This window comes from Macrobrachium nipponense, chromosome 34 (assembly GCF_015104395.2).
Source record: "Macrobrachium nipponense isolate FS-2020 chromosome 34, ASM1510439v2, whole genome shotgun sequence".
Taxonomy (NCBI): Eukaryota; Metazoa; Arthropoda; class Malacostraca; order Decapoda; family Palaemonidae; genus Macrobrachium; species Macrobrachium nipponense.
Genome location: NC_061095.1, coordinates 12,998,110 through 13,020,756, shown reverse-complemented (window position 1 = coordinate 13,020,756; position 22,647 = coordinate 12,998,110). Strand labels below are relative to the sequence as shown.

Here is a 22,647-nt window from a genome sequence, read left to right as displayed (position 1 = left end):
GCGAACAAAGCCCTAAAAGTACAATATGTGGATACAGAAGTTATAAAATATCGCATTTTTTATTGTCGCTAATTTTAATCACGCCCAACCAGTCGTGGATGAATCTCTCTGATAATCTATCTAAAGTAATATCCGTAAAGTCATTCAAGCAGAGGTGATTCAGCAGAAATTTTTTTTATCTTTCACCTGAATACCAGGAAGTTTCTCCACTAGCGAGTGATCTCTGGGAGAAAAACGGATGTCATTGAAACAAAATACGGTCTAAGGACAAACATAAAGCTATATACGTACCTTCGTGTAGAACCCCAATGAAATTTCAAAATAGAAATAAATGACGAAGTTGAAAAATGTTAGTAATAGGAGTCATTAGGAAATCAAATAGCCCATATAATTTTTCCCTCAGACGTCATGCCATAAAAGATCGGACTTGGCGTATCTGCGTAGATTCTGTCGCTTAAACAAGGAAACGACTCCCGATAGTTTCCAGTGCCATGTACCGACGACATCTTATCTCTGTTAGGTTAGAATAAATTTTTTTTCACCAACTTGGACTTACTTAAAAGCTTTTACCAGATACCATTACCTAAGTGATTGTACCTCATACTCCGTTTTTCAGCACACTCAGGGGACATTATCAATTTTTTACGTATGCCTCCGGCTTACGTTGCGCCCCAATTTTACAATATAGGTTGGTGACTTGGATGGGACTTTTCGGGAACTCTACAGCCATATTGGTTGGTCTTATAATCTTTTCCTAATAGACCTTCGAAGTACATTCACATAAGTAGAGCTAGTGCTACAGAGACAAAGACAAATAATCTCAGAGTAAAATATCTAAATGTGAGTTTTTTAAAACCGAACATGTTTATCTAGGTTTTATGTGTCTGGTCAAGGTCTTAAAAGTAGTCCATGGGGTTAAAAGGTGGTGTCGGCTATTCATAACTTTCCGGTACTTATTAACGTAAAAGGGGGATACAGCACTTTTGCGCTGTAGTGGGTATTACAATCGTATTAAATATGTAACTCTTCAATCATGACAGCTCCTTTAACAGATCTTACGAAGAAGAGCGTAGATTTATTATGGTCTGAAAAGCATCAACAGGCGTTCGATATCTTAAAAGCGGAAAATGCAGCTCACCTAACTTAAAAATCCCTGATTTAAATAAAGAATTTTTTTTATTGCAACAGACGCCTCAGACCAAGGGGTAAGAGGGTATTACTTCAGTAATATGATAAACAGTTCTTCCCTATAGCTTTTTATTCACGTAAACTAAAGCCCTCTGAAAGTAAATATGCAGTAATAGGCAAGGAAGGGCTAGGTATCTTTAACACTAGTACATTTTAAGTTCATAATCTTAGGCTATCCTGATAAAGTCTTTACTGAACATGAGTCCTTTACCGAGTTTTTCAAAGGCTTTAATCACAGTCCAAAAGGAACTCGGTGACAAATGATCATTCAGGTCTTTGGAGCCAAGTTAAGATATCTACTTGGGAAAGCAATTATCATAGCTGACGCATTATCCCGCAATCCCGCACCATACAGCAAAGAACCATTAATTGGACTAAAAGATATAGAAACATCCGTGCCTATTGTTAAAACCGTATCTAAACAAGAAAATTCCTTAACCCAAGAGATCGCGAGCATTGAATATCTGGGTTGGAGCGCAGAACTGTTACAAACTGAACAAAGCAAGAGTCAACAGACATAACCCAAACAATAAACACTTCGAAACGGAAACAGAGTCAGCAGCAATAAACACCAAACAACAAACACTTCGAAACGGAAACAGGGTCAGCGGCTAAGCATAAACAATACACACTTCGAGCAGAAACCCTAAAGCAAAAGTATATTTAAAGTATGTGTATCAGAATAATGTAATCAAATGTAATATTATATGTAGGTCTGTGACGAGGTAAACCCGAAGAACACAGCAGATGACTAACGACCAGGTAGTAATAATAATCTCTTTCATATTCAAGCCAACCATTAATTTATCAAAGATATATAAAAAAATATATAAATAAATAAATATAAAAAAATAAAATAAATATGGATACAAGTGGAGTCAATATAATACACTCCGTAAGAAGTCGGAAGGGTTACAAATTATAATAAAAAAGGAATCACGATAATATCAATAAGCAAAACGTAACCATTAAATATCCAAATATATATGCGTAAAGATTTGAACTCTAACTTAACGCTTTAGTAATGACAAATAAGCTAAAAGTTCAAACATATCCAAAAACCTACTGACATATTGTCTGTCCCGGTGATTTATATCGTAGTCAATGAAAAAAAAAATTAAATAAATAAATAAATAAATAACTAATAATAAATAAAATAAATAAAATAAAATAAAAGAGATTTTAAAGTCAGGAAGTCTAGAAGTGAAAATGTTATCTATGGAATAATCCTATATGAATCTTATACAGGGCTAATAATATATATAGAATTTTGTATGGAAAGGAAACCTTTTTCATATAGTTTGTATAAGGAATATTTATTTAACATAATGCCAACATGAAACTAATATATTGTTCAGTTTTGGTACTGTGTTTTTTTTTTTTTTTTTCTTTTTTTTTTTTTTTCAGACATTCTTCTCATGCGGGTGGAGAATTAAAACACTAAAATATCATTTGAAAATACTAAAGTCGTATCTCTTACAGCAAGTAACGTAACTCTTAGCTGGCTGAGAGCAATCTCCTGCCAAGTGACGACGTCATCATTGCCGTATCAGCATTTGTTCCTTTTAAACTCAATAATCTGCTTACACAGGCTTCATCTGTGTGTCGTCTCTGCTTGCAAAAGCAGATTGACTGGAGAAAGGAATGCTTAGCCCGAACTTCTCATGGGCAAGGCAGACGTTAGGTACAAATGTCTATCCGTATGCGCAATGCAACTTTCTTTAGGCTAAGGAGTTGCAATCATTTTAAAAATTAATAACAAAATAAGCAAATAGAATTTCTATAACAACAAAATGAATTAATTTTTCTGAACCTCATAGACATTTAGAAGTATCAAGATATATATGTGAAATATTTACTTGCAACATTAGCCTATTACAATTCAAGTAAACATTCATGGGAAAATGTCACATTTTCTTGAAAAACCCAAAGTTTATTTAGAAATTAGTTACATAGTGGGTTTTTTCGTTGCATCTCCTACCTATTAATAAAGTTTTTAAAAAAATTAACCTCAGAGGATGCGCACGAGAAAATTGAATATGAAACTTTTGTTAGGGCACATAGAATCATGATTAATATTCTCTTTGACTCTTATGCTGCCTGGCAATCTTACAAATAGCTCCATTTTCCACTTCTTTGTCTAGTACTTACTACCAGTAATATCGAATTTTCTTTGAGATTCGTATTGATATCTATTTATTTTTTATAATTATGGATATTTTTACGAGTCATCATAGACCTGGATAGGTTCACTCATTGTTAATGCCATGGATAAAAAGTTTGTACAGCGGACTCTTTTGAATTCCAAAATATCAGCGAATTCATGTGGGTTAAGTCTGGTCTAAATGGCTCTCTTCCCTCCCCTGTATTTGGATGTCGTCTGAATTTACTTTGCCCTTGTGACAAGTATAATTTCACTTTGCAGGCTGATTAATGGAACCGGTTACAGTATCCTGCAGTACGAGAGTTTCACATAGCAACTTCAAAAAATCGTTCGTCGCTGCGGATGACTACAGTCAAGTAACAACCGCCTACAGGTGAAAGGAATTTCATGGACTTCTTCGACCGACACCGTATCTCGTCGTTAATCTCGTTTTAAATGCGGAATGCTCCGGTGGCTGTGGAAATCGACTACGAATGGGACATACTTCCGACAATTACGACCCGAAGGATATTCAACTCTACTTTGCTGGCGAAGGACTCGTGCTGGGATGATCTATTCATCGCGAACGGAATCGTGTAGCTTAGGATGCAGAGAATAAGTATGAGCGCAAAATAGAACGTTGGACCCGCCCAGGCAAATTTTCCCCTTGTTTTAACCATTGAAAAAGGCCGTTTCAGTGGCTATAGGTGGTTGTCTGGAACTGTGTAATGGACGAAAAGTTGTTCGAAAGCTAGTTAAAAGTGAAGTAGTATAACCTCGGTCATGTATCCTATATATATAAAGTATCATGTATCCTATATCTATAAATGATCATAAATAACAGAATCGAAATATATTTTTTGCGTGTACGCAATAGGAATCTCTTATATAATTGATCATAAATAACAGAGTCGAAATATATCTTTGCGTGTACGCAATAAGAATCTCTTATATAAATGATCATAAATAACAGAATCTAAATATATCTTTGCGTGTACGCAATAGGAATCTATTTAAAGTGCACATATATTAATCATAAGTTCATATGAATCCATATAACATATGTATAAACAAATCAGGTAGCCTATAATCAATCCGTTACCTTTTATCTTACCAATATCTGCAGGTATTTATGAGTTAGTATATTGATTAATGAATCAGATACATAACAGTTAGCATAAAAATCAACGAATCAATCAGCATAACCATTAATAATTTTATCAATTCATATATGAAATTTTTTATCAGTTAAAATATGATTTTTATCATGTTAATCTTCATTCTATGCAATTATCAGAGTACATTAGTATTTTCTGTAGCATAAGTATCTTAATGAGATGAAGTGAAAAACTGTATCATTATATATATCATGTGATCACTATTATTTACCAATATCATTGTTTTATATTTTATTACTTGAATCAATTCATGTACACCATGAATTTTTTACTTATATATATATATATATATTCACATAGTGTCTGTATCACACTCTTATAAGTCAAATGCAAGTCAAGTTTGAGTAATATTCAGTAGCTGGTTTTGGTAGCTGACCGAGCTGATGTAAGTGTTTACATAATAAAAATATGGAATGTTAGTCCATATATATAAAAGTCTAAAACTAAAGAGGTCAACCAACCAGATTGCTTGCAGGAATGTGATCAGACTAGAGACGCTAAAGATGACGTATACAATAAGTATGTAGGCTAAGATAACATGCCGTCACCTGTAGTCATTCAATTGTTTATAAACATTAGTCCAAGCTCCCTGCTTGAGACAACTACCCCGACCTATTATTCAAACGGCCTACGTGATCTGTAGCGTGTCTCATTCGATTGTGTGTTCGTATGAAACTATGTCATCTGATAGTATGTTCATATGTTCGAACTACTGTCTGTTCCTTCATAACTTGTAACAGAGATGGTAGACGGGCAGAACAGAGTTAGCTATCGTCATTAGAAGACCTGTACCTCTTTACCTAAGCTTTATCATGTAGAGAATAGGATTAGCCATTATCATTGGCAGAATCGATCAAGCTATCGTCATAGAAGACTTGTACGATCATACCTGATCTTCATCATGTAAAACTTCAGAAGAATAGACTATTTTTATACCTTGTGTTTTCTACAAGAACCTCACCGAACCATGAGTTTAACACATCGTCGTAAAGATAATACCGACTTCGTAAGTGATCTACAAAACCCCAGACACTCCATTGAAGATGGAAGTGCAATACCAACCGACTTAGCGTAAATTTATCGCTAGTCTAACAATACCTCATAGGGCGCCTTATCATACAAGGCACAGCCCTAATAGATGCAGTACCCATGGTAAACTGGGTGTCGTGACTCTAAACTGGGTGTCGTGACTCGTGATATATAATAAAGTCTTTTGAAAATCACGGTTACCTTTAAACTGAATGGACGAATTTTGCAAGTGTCACAAAAGGTAATATCATCTTTTAAAGATATATTTTTCTTCGGAGAAATGAAGAAGTTGCTCAACACAAAACATGAATGCGGTAGGCTTCGAAGTTGTACGTTAGCTTTCAGTTTCCCCAGAATGCCAACATATCTAAGATTTTGTGTATGATGCGTTCTGCTCAGTGTCTTATCCACTTCTCAATATTAACTCCTGTCGCTTAAAAAGAAACATTGTTTAGCAATGATCGAATTGAATTGAATAAGGAATTTGGGCCCTAGGCCAAGCACTGGGACTGATGAGGTCATTCAACGCTGAAACGGAAATTGTCAGTAAAAGTTCGAAAGGTGTAACCGGAGGGAACCCTCTTATTTGCACTATGAATCAGTTGTTAGGAGAGGGTGGAGTGTAAGATGAAAGAAAGAGAATATGAAAGGAGGTATAGTAAAAGGAACGAGAGGGGTTGCAGCTAAGGGCCGAAGGCATACTGCAAAGAACCTGAAGTAATGCCTGCAGCGTACCGCACGCATGAGGTGCATTGACGGTTAAGGGTATCAATCGCAGCAATTGTAGTAGCCGGGTCCAAAATCATGAGCACAGCTAAGCAACATTTACAGTCACACTCAAATATCTTGAAGAAGAAAAATAAGCAAAATTTTCATTGAAATGCGAATGAGATGGTGTCACGAATCCAGAGACTACTAATTCGCTGTAGTTCAAAATAGCGCCATCGCTGTATGATGTTCTTTCAGAGGATGCTATATATCATTGCTCCTTTTAGCAGCATCCGTTAAGTTACGGATGAGATTTTCCTTTCGAAGTTACTCTATGTTTACATAATCTATGACTACCCTTACCTGCTTGTTGGAAAAATCTGGAATGAAGTTCCTTTTCTACTTTAATACTCTCTCATGAAGCCTTTTTTTTTTTTTTTTTTTTTTTTTCAAGCATGGCTCAACTAGTATTTCACTAGGGAATGACCTATGATAGACTTAATTTTATTTGTTAGCTGGTCAAAAAGGACCATATATAACACTGAATCAATACGAATATGTGAAAGAAAGGAGTTTCTATTCAAGTATTTTTGGTCTGGCTGTGCTGTCCAAAGCTCACAATCATACAAAAAAGAAGTCTATCATAGGTCATTCCTTAGTGACATAGTTGAGCCGTTTTTTGAAAAGAAGCTTCACGTGAGCTAGAGTATTAAAGTAGCAGGAATTGGGGCAATGAAAATGACCCATATGGTATTACAAATACCTTAGAAAAAGAACGTCAGTCCAGATTGTTCCAACAAGCACACAGAGGTAAGATCAATCCAGAAATTTTACCACCAACAGAAGACGCCAACAGAAGACGCCAGTATCCAGCACGCTCTGAGAGTGCATCTCCAATTAATAACCTAGCTGGAAAGAACTGGATACTGATATCTTAAGCCCAAATGGAAGAGGATGGGAACTTGATGGAAGTCATTAGTTAAGACCTAAGATGCTTATTGGTAATTTAGCCCCTGCGTGAACTGCTGAAATCGGCACGTTGTAGTTGCAGGGACAGTGAGAACCAGTGCCAAACAATGAGATGCAGCTGTAGAAGAGATTGGGGGCTCATTTGTGTTAGCTACAGCTTGTGGTGGCCATTGTTCAAAAGGAGAAGCAGCAATGATAAATGATGACTTGCCTGAGATATCTTGCCTGAAGATATCTCATTTAGTTTTGATGATATTAGTTGTAGCTTTTCTTAAACAAATTACAAATAATAGTAGAAATGTAGTACCTCTATCAGGAGCTTTGTTCTTTCATGGATTGTCCCCTTGTGTATCGTAAAGTAGACGTTGAAATTATTTAAAACAACATTTGGAATATATTTGCTTTATTCAGAGATTTAAAGATAAAGCTTGATTTATTTCTTATATATTTATTTTTCGAAAGTTCTTCCTAGGACATTTTGTTTTCTAATGAATTATGTTTAGATAATACGTGATAACATTGAAATACTAAAAAAAATTGATTGCAGGATCTCCAATATTATTAGTGTTATGACGTTAATAATTACCTCATATGATATATTTTGATATTCTGAAAAATTTTTTTTTTTTAAGACTATGCACTTTTGAAAATAAATGACCATTTGTGAGTTACATATAAGTAGGCTATATTTTTCATACTATTTTATGATGAAATTTATACACTCAAAATTTCAGTTGCTATATCCCTTATAAAGTTGGAGATATTAAGTTAAAGGTGACATCATATGGTGTATTTTGATATTCTACATCTTTTTCCCTCTATGTACTTCTTTTCTGAGAATGGCCGTTTAGTAGTTACACAAAGAACACTACATTTTTCCTTCTTCTTTTTCGTGACGAATGTAAGTCTAATTGCAATTTCCCCTATATAATTTGAGGTATGACGTTTCAAGTCACATCATATGATGTTATTTTGATATTCTACATCTTTTTCCTTCTATGAACTTCTTTCCTAAGAATGACCGTCTATAATTGTAGTTACATGAAGAACGCTACATTTTCCTTGTATTTTTTTTTTTCGATGGCTGCAAGTTTAATTGCAATATCTCCTATATAGCTTGAGTTATGAAGTTTAAAGTCAGACAACAAGATGTATTTTGATATTCTGCAGCTTTTTTCTTCCATGAACTTCTTTCCTAAGAATGACGGTTTTATCGTTACATAAAGAACGCTACATTTTCCCTTGTCTTTATGCGATGAAATGAGGAAAAAAATAATTTTAATTGCAACATTTCCTATCTAATTTTAGGTATGAAGTTAAAAGTTATATCGTATGATGTATTTTGATATTCTGCATCTATTTTCCTATATGAATTTTTTTCCCATGATTGACCATTTTCGAGATACAGAGAGAGAGAAATATTAAATCTATCATCATTCAAATTTTGAACGGCCATAGCAGCCGAACTGTTAGAGATTTTGAGACGGGGACTGAAGCATTGGGTGTTTTTATGATTCCAACTTTTGTTATTCTATGTCCTATTTTCATGTGATTAACGTTTCCAAGTTTTTTCGTTTAAGTATTTTTATGGTAAAAATGCTTCTATTTTGCCATTAATGTGTGGTAATAAAGGAGTACGTAAAAATATGTTGCCCACCCATGAGACAATCTAACTTTTTTGATGATACTGGACACAAATCCCTCCACATTCTCGCAAAGAATCAGATTCTTTGGAATTTTTCACAGATGAAACCTAATTTCATTTTACTATGTCACTGTTCTTCCTATTCTTCTTTACCATATATAGCTCTTATTGACAAACAAAGTAATTTCATATAGCAGACCACTACTCTGTTTTTTTCCATCTGTCCATTCGCCTGTGTTATTTGCCCATGGTAACACTGCGTCCCGGGCTTTAAATAATATCCTATTTCTAATATTAACGGTGTATTTCGCATACAGTAAATTATTAAGACACTTTTCAATTGCAAATGTACACCCAGATATCCTTTTATTTACCTAAAATAGTTACACTTAGCGTAACTATTTAAAGCCCAGGACGCAGTGTTACCATGCCCGACCATCACAGGCCGATGGACAGATGAAAAAAAACAGAGTATAGTTACCTATTTTAAGTATTTCTTGGGCTGGTGAAAACTTAGAACCATTAGTAAACATGTCGTAGGTAAATAGTGTCTCTTCAAACATGCTGTCGGTTAATAGTGTCTCCTAAAGTTTGAACAGGGTGTTCGAAACCAAAATTAATGACATCAGCCTACACGGAGGAGGAATGCAATAATATATATATATATATATATATATATATATATATATAATATATATATATATATATATATATATATATGACAACTGTCAATGTCTGTCCTGCTGATATTACGATGAGTTTAAAGCCTGTGAAATATGACAGCTCATTCCTTTCTGAGGAATTTTGTCATCCCACTTAAAAATGCCAGAAAGGACAAACCTAATATTTGATTATATCTGCCACGGTGAAGAATGTGAGCCTCACCAAACATCGCGTACTATTTGGATGACCAGGGCACACTTATCAAGAGGACTTACCGGTCACATCCGGTGTGGTTCATCAAGAGACGTCCACCTGACAAGCTTGCCACTTGTCTCAGAAGAGATCTAATAGCAACAGGAACTGAAATCCTTGATTTAGAGAGAAACCTTATAAAATAATCAAGAGGAGAAACCATCTATTAATCTCAAGTACGAAAAAATGAGTCACCTTACCCACTTCGAAGCAACGTCTTGATCATCGACAATGGGACTAAAAAGCCATAATATATCAGAGCAACTGTATGATCAAAAACTGAAAAATGAAAATAAAAATAAAATGATAATGAGCAAAGAGAAAAGACTAGTCAAGACAGATCTGGGAAATCGATCACAAAGCTCTTGGTTCTGAAGACTCACAATGGAATCTCCAGTTGACAAAAGCCTTGATGAAAAGATGCTCGCAGCCTTGGCCATTTTCGATAGAAGACCTAGATCTCTGCTATGTGTGGACTGCAATCACCGTTGCGTTCTCTCTCTTTCAAAAAAAAATAATAATAAATACAAATAAGATAAGTGAATAAATAAAAAAACTTTATCACAAATTAAGAAGCAAAAAAAGAAAGATTAAATACAATAAACAATACAAATGTGTAAGATTTCATTACCAATTATAATATTTGGTTACCAGTAACAAATGAATAAGAAAATGTTTTAACATACAGGTTTACAGGAAAAAGGCTGTGATAAAAATAACGGTTATCTTATAAGGTTTATGAACACAAGAAAGAGATTCCTGTAAGTTAAGATAATATTTCCTGAATGGACAACTAAACGTTCATAAATATTTAATAGACCTAGGTTTTGAATGGCGGGGGTTACTGTTAAAGACATTTTTATTATAAAAATCATTACAATATGATATGTTGACGAAACGCTACTAAATAAAGTCCAATTGGTAAAGAATAAAAGGAAACTGTATATAGATTTAAAGTGACATCTCAAACGCATTCTTAAGTTACCTTCAACTTTATACAATGCTGATTTTCACTTGGACCGATGCATCTTGTCATAGGGGGTAGGGACACTTAGGATTTTAATATATATATATATATATATATATATATATATATATATATATATATATATGAGTACACACATACGGTACATATATATCAATATTCATATATATATATATATATATATATATATATATATTATATATATATATATATATATATATATTCAACAGGGGATGTAATTAAGACAATATATTTAAGAAACCGTTGTAAAGTGATGTGCTGTGACATTTCTAGAATGTAGGGGTCATCAGTTTAGCCTCTCCTGGGAAACAGTGTGGCCTGAAGTGACAAGCTTCGGAAATGCTGACGTGTCTTCATTGGGTGCACATCAGTGCCACGTCCTGTCTCTATTCATGGGCGGAAGCAGAGGTGCCTTATGAAACTAGTTAGAGACAGTTTCTTGGGCATGAACAATGTGTGAGAGTTCGTGCGTGTGTGCGAGCTTCTTCCCTACATAATGAGAAAGTAAGATTACCAAGGGGGTAGATCGCTTCAGTCAGCAGAGCCAAGACGGCCTCTGCAACAGTATTTTTGGTGAAGTGTGTTTATAAATTGTGTTGAATGGGTAAGCATACTTATTCTTTAGCCAAAAGTGTGGTTTGGCTGTATTTTGAATATTGTTTCAAAGATGTTCTATTTTATTTGACCTTTTGATTTTGATTTGTAATCTTTTGCTTATCGATATGTTCTCCTGTCTTTTTATAGGCGATTCTGAGACAAAGGGGAATTGAGATGGGAACTTAACTAATGTTTCGTGGTGTACTAGACTGTAATATGACTATGCCCAGTTTTATAACTAAAATAATGTTGGTTATTGTAGGAGAGAGATAGTGTGGGCTATCTGAGTTCAGTCTTTCATTTAATCATTTTGTTAAGAACCTGAGTTATTTAGTTAATGCTTTTCTCTTGAATAAATGTATTTTTGTAGTTCACGAGTCTGATTTAATTGCCTTAGGTAATGTAGAGAGAGAGAGAGAAAGAGAGAGAGAGGGGTGTGGTGTTGGAGAGAGAGAAAATGGATCTTTTGAGATTACCCAGGTTGCCTGGGTAATATATCTATATTATATATAAATAATTATAATATAATATATATAGGATTTTATTATATATGTTAATATATATTTAATAAAATTATATATGTTAATATATATATAATTATGTAAATATTATATATATATATATTATATAATATACTATATATATATGTAATATAATATATATTAATATACATAACTTGCATCATATGCACACATATATTGTATTTACTGAATTACAAGGAGTTACAAGGATTAGGATATCTCAGACTTATTAGTCCATCCGAAGATCGAGACATCATGTGCTCACTTATCTTTAGGAGCAGGTTTTACAATTCATTCACAGTGTTCTAATGGTTTTGTTTAGCTTTCTTTCGAACTATTCTACACTGCTGCTCTTTACAACTTCTGGTGGAAGTTTATTCCATGCGTCACATATCTTGTATGTGAAGAAGTTCCCACAATGCGATGTGTTGTATCTCTTCAGTTCTAGTCTTCATCCATTATGTCTTGTCTGATTTTCATTTATTGTGAAGAGGTTACTGTCTACTATTTGTTATGCCTTTCAGTATTTTGAATGTCTCTATTAGTTGCCCTCGCAATCGTAGTGTTTCTAGGTCATACATGTTCAGACTCTCTAGTCGTCTTTAGTAACCTATTTGCCTGATGAATGGAATTGACTTTGTGGCTCTTGCTTGTACCCATTCTAGGTTATTTATGTCCTTTCTTAGTTTTGGTGACCAAAACTGTACTACATATTCAAGCTGGGGTCTAACTATTGACGTGTAGAACTGCAGCACCGTATCCTTATTTCTGTTCTGAAATACCTCTATATGTATCCCACTAGTTTATGTGCCTTCTTTTCAGCTTTTATGCACTGTTTTGTGGATTTTAAGTCCTTGGTAATTATGACTCCATGGTCCTCTTCTTGTTTACACTATTTATGTCATTCCCAAGCAGCATGTAGTTGGCATGAGGGTTGTTTGTTGCTGTTCGTAACACTTTACTTATATTCAGGTTAAAAGGCATTTGCCATATTTTTTTACCTCTCTCCTATTTTCCTTAGATAATTTCTTAAACTTTCTACTGTAGTATCTGGGTCTGCTGCATTTACACGTAGTTTGGTGTCATCTGCAAATTTGGCTATCCTGCTAGTTAAGCCTGCATTACTGTCATTAATGTAAATAAAAAACAAGAGCGGGCCAAGGACAGAACCCTGAGGAACTCCGCTTGTCACATCTGCCCATTCTGATTATTCACCATCTATTATGACGACTCTTTTTTTTTTTTTTTTTTTTTTTTTTTAGCAAGTCTTCAATCCATTCTACTATTTCTCCTACAATTCCTAACGCTCTAACTTTTGCCATTAGTTTCTTAAGTGGAACTTTGTCAAAGGCCTTTTGGAAATCTAAGTAGAGTATATCAATTGCTATACTAATGTCGTAATTACCAAGTATGTTATGAAAAAACTCCAACAGGTTTGATAGGGAGGATCTGTTTTGTCTGAAACCGTGTTGGCTGTTTAACAACAAGTTTTAACAGCAAGTTGTTTCTATCAATGTGTGTGTGTGTGTGAGAGAGAGAGAGAGAGAGAGAGAGAGAGATTGCATGGTGCTTTTACGTTGCATGGAACCAGTGGTTATTCACCAACGGCTTTACGTGACTTCCGAACCACGTCGAGAGTGAACTTCTTTCACCAGAAATACACATCTCTCCTCAATGGAATGGCCGAGAATCAAACCCGCGACCACCGAGGTGGGACGCTAATACCATACCAACCACGCCGCTGAGGCGCTGAGTGAGAGAGAGAGAGAGAGAGAGATTATAATTCTGAAGATTGTTACATTGTTTCCTATTACATGAATTTTTTCAAGCTTACAAAGTAGTAGCAGGTAAAGTTTTTTTTGGCAAATACCTATAGGCTTTAAATACACGCACAAAAAATAAATAATTTTGTTTCTCAATGTCTCTGTCGATATTTTACGTGTGTAGTGGATTTACACATTAATCTATCCTTGGGGGGGGGGGGGGGATGGTGACCTGGTGCCTCCCCTCCCCGCCGCGCCACCCTTAATTAAATCCGCCACTGGATGGCGTGGGTCTTCAGACGATTCAGACTCAGTTACCACCATATCATCATTATGAACTTGTGACGTGTTAGTAACAAACCTTATTACTTCATTTGATAAAATTCCTAGGATCCTACAACGAAGTCACACTGAAGAATGTCGCTAATTTGAGTTTTAAAGCAGACAACAGAAGATTGTTCATAAAAATTAGTATATATAATTGTAAAAGGTCCGGTACCACCGACATCGTTCTTCCAGAACTGCATATTCCACATAAATATACCTGTAAGCAACTTAACAGTTGTTCACTTTCACCAGTAATCAGGAGTGAAGTATGGAAAGTTGAAATATGTTGTTTGTCGTGTTTCTGGGCCTTTTAAACTTCAATGTGAGAGGTGCTTCGGCAGATTACCATATGCATATTGCGTTCATCCTTTAAGGGTGCGTTCACACGGTCGAACAACGTCCGACGGACAAACATTGTTACCAATCAACAATTGCTTACCAGAGTTTGCCTTGTGAGCAGAGTAAGAACAGTGATATACAACTTCAACTGGTACCAAGGTTTGTTGCCAGATCTACTTCCCTCGTTTCAACGCTTTTGACGTCATCCTGCTTCGCCTTTGATATGGCAACAATGTTTGTCCGTCGGGCATTGTTCGACCGTGTGAACGCACCTTAAGGCAATGCCCCGTACTGATGACACTTCCTCAACCTGAATGAATGAAAATAAAAAGTTCAGAGGCTGTTGAGTTGTCGTTTTTTGCAGCGTAAGAAAGGTTTGTGAGAAGCAGAGGAGCAGCTGGAAAGTGGACGAGACATTTGAAAGAAAAAGCTTTATGGCCAAGAAGTGTGAGAGGGCATCCAAGACTGAGGCAAAAGACTCGTTGTGTATTGGGGTGTAGCTACAAGAATCTGCTGATGAGTCTTCTGTGTAAATGTATGAAACGGTTCGGGTTAAGGAACTTTTCATCTTAGGAGGTTTACCCACGATTCCGCAACTAAAATATTAATTTGGCAGTGTCTGTGCCTTTCCTTTTTTTTTTTTAGGTGTATCTTCCTTTCCTAATTTCATGAAAAAAAGTTTGGCTCATTTCATGCTTGTAGTAATAACATGAACTTTTCCCTTTCAATCTATAAACATTTCCATTTTCTATTTCTTTCTTATTCGGCTTACCTAGATAACGGCTCCAGTAAGTTTATCCTGAATGTTATTCTGCTAATATTGTTTGACATGAAAACCAAGGCGATGGAGACAACAATCAAGCTTTCAATATCTACCAAGTCCCCTGACTCATTATTCACCCTCATTTCCAACTTGGAAAAAATCATGTAATCAAGGATGCTTATAACGTGGCAGTGCCGCCGCCGTATGATAAACACCTTAAGCTGTTGCTAATTCCCTTATCAAAGAGTGGGAACCAAAACATCTCAGGGTGAGAGCTGATACGAATTGAACACACACACACACACAAGCACAATACAGCATGCTATGATATTAAAGAGGGTCTAAGCAATGGTATTTACACTAGCCGGTAAACTAGGTCGTGAGGGACTGGACTAGCATAAACATGTAAGCCAAGGCAAGACAAAACTATTGACACCAAATAAAAATCCGAGTATCACAAGACTTTGTGTTATATTATTTTCCTTTTCCTTTTAGCTGTAACTCCATACCCCAGGTCATTTGATAAATTTCACATCAAGCAGACCAGGGAGGATAAAATTTTTTTTTTCATTAATTCCATTTACTTTAGGAGAAATTGCTTATTTACATTTAGGTGCATTTAATTCTCTCAACTAGAATACAACAAACAAACTGGCGTTTTCGCACCTTGAGCTCTACTCTGAACCATTGTTGCTTCTTATTCAGGAGGCATTTCTTGCCTCTAAGGTAGAATTCACAACCCTTCAAGAGACAGTCTTTAAAACACTAAAATTTGGTGAACCAACATATCTAAGAAACTGCTTAAGTTTCTTTAGACCTGAAATGAATGTTGTGATCAGACATACAAGTGAAGCATATAGGCTATTTGAATCCAGAACAAATTGTAAGTCAGGTGAGTGTGCAATAACATTGCGCACCAAGACTATAGAACCAAATACCACCAGAAGTGAAGATCATACCAGAAGAAAGCGAATTTAAAAAAAGAACAAAAGACTCGCCTATTCTGCAGGAGCTACGATACTGATGAGAAACGACAATTATAAAATATAAGAAGCAACTTACTTAGAAAGCGTACAATGGCCCGCCGGAGAGGGAATCAACCCCGTGGAGGCTTGTACATAAAACCAAACAAATGAATGAACATTGACTTTAAAGCAATGCCAGCCCATCCGTAGTAAGATTTCTCTCCACTTTGGCCTCCCCAGCCCCCGCCCCCCTCCCCACCCAAAATCCCCTCAAGGCCATATTTGTGGTGCTACCGCAATTTAAGGGCTACTACAGATGAAAACATATTAAACAGCCATATCACAACGCATACTTTATTTGATATATATGACAGATGAAGGATAACTTTCGTTACAGATGAAAAAAAAAAAAAAAAAAAGTTTGCGTGCTAGATTTCTGAACATGACTTGAAAATTTACAGTGGTTGCTCTTTGATGCATGCATTCACTTTAGCAGTGGTCCGTAAAACAACAACCTTGAGACGACAGTGTGACGCACTTGAATACAATGTTTGTTACATACCTAAGGAAGGTTACAAGATACTGATTGGACTAGAATTGAGTTTCGTTTACTCAGTCTTATCACCAGAACTATTTCAAACTGCACATCTGTGTAAAGGTACCTCGCACTTGTCTGGTAATTATAACGATGCAGTAAATGGCGATTCTGTATTTTAGAAGTAAAATTCGTTGTTAACTTTTTATGCATTTCTTCAATGGGAGTGACATAAACATATTGTGCTGTTGTTTAAAGTTTGGTTTTGCATAAGAAAATTATTTTGTCTTCAACTACAATACTAATTTACTATTGACGCAAGGTGAAGATTGTTTACCATTCCTTAATTTTCGAACGTGTAATTCACAGTCTTTGAAAAAAGACTTATTTCACTTCAGAAAAAGGAACATATGAATTTGTTCTCTATCAGTTACAGCACTCGTGAGGTTATAATTTAAAATTAGTTTTTAATTTTCCACCAACATTCGATAACTCTTAACCATTCTGAACTAGTACGAAAAAGTTTGGACTTTGTTGTCGTCTTCATTTTTGACTTTGACAACTGACAAGTCGTCAAGTGTAAAGAGGTGTGCCCGTGTTCGGTGTTGGGGTGTAACTATTAGTGAGACAGGTAGTTGTTTACCTGTTACATGTGTGTAGTTTGATTGATGTATAACTACTATGTAGACAGATTTCACTTCAGATTAGTAAGTAAATATTCGTAAAAGGTGAGGTAAATTAAAAGACTGTGGGAGTTACTAGGTTGCCAATGTGCTGCGACTGTAAAACTGCCTTGAATGATACTCTATGGCCTTAGGCTACGCTAAATAGGTAATGCATGTAGAATACTATATACTAGGTTGTTAGGCTATGATTACAGTTACGGTTTGTTAATAAGTTATCAGTAAGGACTAATTTGGAAAGGCTACCACAAGCATGTTTAATGACACTTGACAGTTTGTGGCCTGGGGTACCCAGCCTAGGCCACAAACTGTCAGTGTCAGAAAGTTACGTAGGTAAGGCAGCTTAACCTGCAGATTAGATTAGGGTAGTAGAACCGTAGATTTGTCAGGCAAGACGGTTACCTTCTATTGCCACGGCAGTCGTATTTCGTGGGATTGGTTGAATAAAAAATGGTAGTTCTAGGGTACTTATCCACGGCAACCTAGACTATGGCAGTTCCTACTGTACAAGAATTTTAAGTAATATTTATTTGGACAGCTGTAATTAACCCCCCAGGGCCAGTACGAAACATGGCGAAATACATTGGACGCCCCAATCCCAAGTGGATGTCGTATCCGCGGTTACGTTCCTTGCTGTCCGTGCGGAATGCTTCTGGAGAAATGCCTAAAAAATGAGGCTGCTTTAGCTGATCATGCTAGCTTGCAGAATGGGAGGAAAAAAAAGCAGATCACGTCGTTGTGAATAGTCCCTTTATTTTAGCATTTCGTAGCTCATGGTAGATCTAGGTAGGGTAAAATACAGAGTGGCCGGATTCTACCTTAGTGTGACGACCTTGCCAGAAAATCAGAAATTATGGCCTTAATTTGTGACTTAGGAGAAAAAAACTTACTTTGAGAGGAAAGTAGAGGTCTCAAGGTGTTGCTTTGACGGATGCTGATTCTTGACTAATGTCTTTCCTGGGTTACAGGACGTGTTAAATTACAGGGTGGTCCGAAAGTCTTGTTACCCCTACCAAAAAATACTAACAATAGAGGTGCAAGTATTGCAATAATACAATATTGCAATAATAGAATACATATCCTGGATTCAGTTTACAGGCAGTCCCCTGGGTTATGACGGGGGTTCCGTTCTTGAGATGCGTTGTAAGCCGAAAATCGCCGTAAGTCGGAACATCATGAAAAATCCTAAGAAAACCTTACTTTTAATGCTTTGTGTGCATTCAAAACTATGTAAACTGCATTCTTATTGCATTTTTTCATCAAAAAACCTTTAAATATTGATTACTTTGCATTTTTGGTGTTATATTTCATCTGCCAGATCAGCGTTTGTAGGCGTCGTAACCCTGGAAATAATTTCTGATGAATATAATTTTAAAGCATCGTAACCTCGGAAGGTCGTAAGCTGAGACGTCGTAACCCAACCCGGGGACTGTCTGTATTCAACTGATAGAACAAAATAAGAACACTGAAACAATAGAAGAACAAGTAATATAGTAATAGAGAAGAAGATGTATTGTATTCAGTTTATTTGGTTTCAGCTACCTGAAATAAAAAAGTGAAACATTATTAGGACAAAAAAATTGTGAAAATTGAAATAATATGTAGGGGTAACAAGAATAAACTGAATCCAGGATATGTGTTTTGTATTATTGCAATACTTGTCCCTCTATTGTTGGTACTTTTTGGTAGGGTTAACAAGACTTTTGAACCACCCCTGTACTTTTTGGGAAGGTGGTCACACTAAGGTGGAGGCCGGCCGTTCAGTATTTCACCCTAATAACTCCGCATTTTGTATTTTTTGGGGAAATTACAGTTGTTCCGATACGTAATACAAAACCCTCGGTCCTTTAACATAGGAAGTAGCTAGCGGCAGCTGGAACGGTCGTAAGCTTCGAACAAGGGGAGAACGGTAGTTAACTGCTTGTCCGATCGTCGCGCGCCGCGCGACTGGGAGGTAAACAAATCACTTTTGCTTTCGGCCGTGTGTGGGAAGGACGTGTTCGCCATCGCTCTGCCCGCTTTGTCGTTTGCTTTGAGTTTGAGTATTTGCCTCTCTTTCTGTATAAATCAGGAGTGACTGTAGTACTTTTACAATTCTATTGATCTTGCAATGAGTGAATTGGAAGAAATGGAGATATCACCGCGCCCTCCAGTCGCCCGTAGAGTGTGTCCCGGCTGGAGGGGCGTAGATGTGGAGGTTTCAGGTCATTCGTCGACGTGGACCCCCACGAGGTTTGTACTCGTTGCCGGGGGGGGGGCGAGAGTGCTCCCGCAACGAACCTTGTGTCACATGTATGAATTGGTCCGAGGCGCAGTGGGTGCTGTACGAGGGCAGGAAGAGACTTAGGCCGGCCAAGAAGTCATCGGAAAGTCCAGTGACTCCTTTGGTGACGGACACTTCGTCCTCTTTCCTGCCCCCCGCCAGCCCCCACGTTTCGCGCCTTCCCCTGCGGGGGGGGTAGCGGAGTCCTTTTTCCTCTCTCGATCCGTCGAGTGTGGATGAGGGCGCCCGCTACCCGGACGTACAGCTGTACTCGGGGTCTTCCGTCCGCTCTGGGGGGGGTGTTTCTTCCCCCAGGCGCGAGGAAAGCCCCTCCCAACTAACCCGACTATTGCTTCCGCAGGTGTGCCATCAGCGAAGGACGACTTGGGACAGGTGTGGGAGTCGCTGGGACTGGCAGGGAGTGCCCAGCATCCAAGGGTTGCTTCAGCGGTTGGCGGGGTCGGCGGTGGTCACTCATGGTGCGGTGACCACCACTACTACCTAGACAATAACGACACCAGCGTATGAGATGCCACCACATCTGGTATATACGCCCCATATAATGTCGGTGACACCCACGGTGCTATACAAAAACCCATTGCTTTGCCGTGCCAAAGAGGACGGTGCCACCACCACCTGGATTTTTTCCTTTGCCGACCCCGACTTTCCGCTGCCCAAAGAGTACCCCCCTGGACCTGCCGCCAGTGCCACGGATGACGGTGACTGCCGACAGGACGCCTGCTCTCCCGTGGTACCTGCCGTGCCTGCCGTACCTGTTGCCGTTCCAGCTACTCTTTCCTTTCAGATCGGCCTGCACATTCCTTTCAGATGTTCCTGCCGTTCCTGCTGTTCCCGGACCTGTTCCTGTTGTTCCTGCTGCTGGTGTTGCTGTCACAGTCTCAGGTCTTTCCGGACAGGTGCAGTCGGCCCTGTTGCTTCGGCAACTGCCCCGGCTCCCTCCTGGATGGAAGACCTGACGTCGGTTCTGCGGAGCCTGGCGAAGAAGAAGAGGAAGAGGAAGAAGGTGTCGTCGTCGTCTTCATCGTCTTCTTCGTCGTCTGCTGCCTCTCCTTCCCCTTCGACTTCTAAGGCTAAACAGCCGAAGAAGAAGAAGGCTGCCTCCTCCCCCCCCCCGCCCCCTAAGAAGACTCCTTCGGGATCTTCTAAGGGCCCGTCTCGCTCAGGCGAGCTGGGGAGCTCTTCTGCTGGTCCTCCTGTTCCTTCGGGAACGGGGCCCGTCGCTTCTTCTGCAAAGAAGAAGTCGACGGGGACCAGAGGTGCACCAGCCTCGGCTGGTGCGTCCTCACCTGGTGCTAGCGGTTTCTGCCGCTAAACCAGGTTCCGTCTCGGCCGCTTCTCGTTCGCGAGAAGCACCGAGTGGACGCTCTTCCAAAGAGGACCGTCCAGCCAAAGTTTTTGACGCCCGAGCTCGCTCGCCGTCAAGACAGCGGCGCGGAGCAGAAGACTGGCGAGAGTCGTGCACACGACTCTCGCCAGGCCAGTGGACGCTCTCAGCAGCGATCAACTGGCTGCTCGCTGACGTGACGGTCGCTGACCGGCCACGGGTTGAGGCGAGGAAGGAGTCCCCACACGGCCGCCGGTACCAGCCACGGCTGGTACCAGCGGTTTTGACGCGCGAGAGGACGCTGGCCGGTCTCGACGCGACAGAGAGCTAGCAGGTCCCACCCGTCCCCGCCACTCCCGATGGGACCGGGCGGAGACGGTTGACCAGCGGCAGCTCGCCTGACTCTAGAGATCGGTCTCGACGTTCTCAGCCGAGCCAATCGCCCCAGGCGAGCGGCAAGGCTAGGCCTGCTGCTCGACCGTCACCGCGGGTTGTTTGACGATCAGCAGCAGCCCTCCACGCACGCTGCTCCTGCCAGCGAGCGAGGGGGGTGGGGAGCGTCAGGTCTGCCTCTCCCGTACCGTTCAACCTCCTCGGGCTATACCGGGAGGAGCGAGGTACCGAGGAGCGATCACGAGAGGTGCGCCGCTCGTGACCCAGCTATGACGCCGTACGGCTCAGGCACGGTCTTAGGACCGACCACGAACGTACGCGCAAGTAGTTGGAGGCGACCGTCAGGGGTCTGTCGCTGTTCCTCCTTCTGAAGGAGGAGTATCGAGGGATATGCTCTTGCTGGAGGGACTGGACGGTCCTACTCCACAAGACGCTGTAACGCCTGAGATACAGAGGAACTTTCGCAGAGGTCATTGAAGCTGATGCGTCTGCATAATGACCTTGCGGAAGGATCGCCGCTACCACCAGCAGAGCCCACGTCCCGGCTCGAATCATTTTGGGGTCCCCAGGTCCCAGGGAGCCCAAAATGATGATGGGGTTGCCACGATCGAGCTTGCGGACTCGGTCCTGGATCAGGTGGAGAATCTCGTCTCAGGACGGGAGGACTCGCTAAAATCCGGACGGTCCTCTAAGCTGCTTCCTCCTCCTCTACAGCGGGCAGAGGCGATTTTACGTGCCTCGTCCGGAAGACCCGACTACTGCCGAAAGAACAGTTAACCCCGGAGTTAGCGAGGCTGACTCCAGGTGTGTCCCTGCAGCAGCTCCTGTCGAGAACCTATGGTTCTCGCAGCAGGAGGCACTTGCCCTGGAATCTACCGCTATGGCAGCATTCCAGGCAGTTTCCTGGTTGATTTGTGGTCCTCTCACAATATCCAAAGTAGCGGCCGGCTCTGGGGAGTTCTGCTCTCGAAGACGACCCTTCTTTCAGGAGACTGTGCCATTCTGGAGGAAGAGCATCTCCTTACCCTCGCCCATCAGACTGCTAACCTGTGGGCCAACTTGGTTCTTCGACGTAGGGACGCAGTCCTTACCCGAGTGACCAAGGGGGCCCGGGCGTGAGGCGGCACTCGGGCTACGAAATGGACCTCTTAGGAGTTCCCCAGCTCTCTTTCCTGAGAGATGGTGGACGCTGCGGTGGAACGGCGGCGCACTGACGAGAGTGACCGCTTAGTCCACCAGGCAGTCTCGAAGGTTTCTGGGCAACCTCGAGTACTGCGGCCAAACCAAACCAAAGAGCTTGGCTAGCGCTTCCACACGGCGCGAAGACGGTTGCACCGTCCAAACCCCGTGTGGAAGACTCCAGTTGTTTCAA

The 22,647-nt window shown here is 39.5% G+C and overlaps 1 protein-coding gene across 1 annotated transcript in view; it reads left to right on the top strand.

Annotated features, from left to right (window-relative positions):
- Positions 1 to 17,076: 17,076 nt before the first annotated feature.
- LOC135207770 (inositol polyphosphate 5-phosphatase OCRL-like) overlaps positions 17,077 to 22,647 on the top strand; it is a 117,447-nt gene continuing 111,876 nt past the window's right edge. Inside the window, 1 exon segment of the mRNA XM_064239594.1 lies at positions 17,077 to 17,222. The gene's annotated coding sequence lies outside the window, so the exon portion shown is untranslated.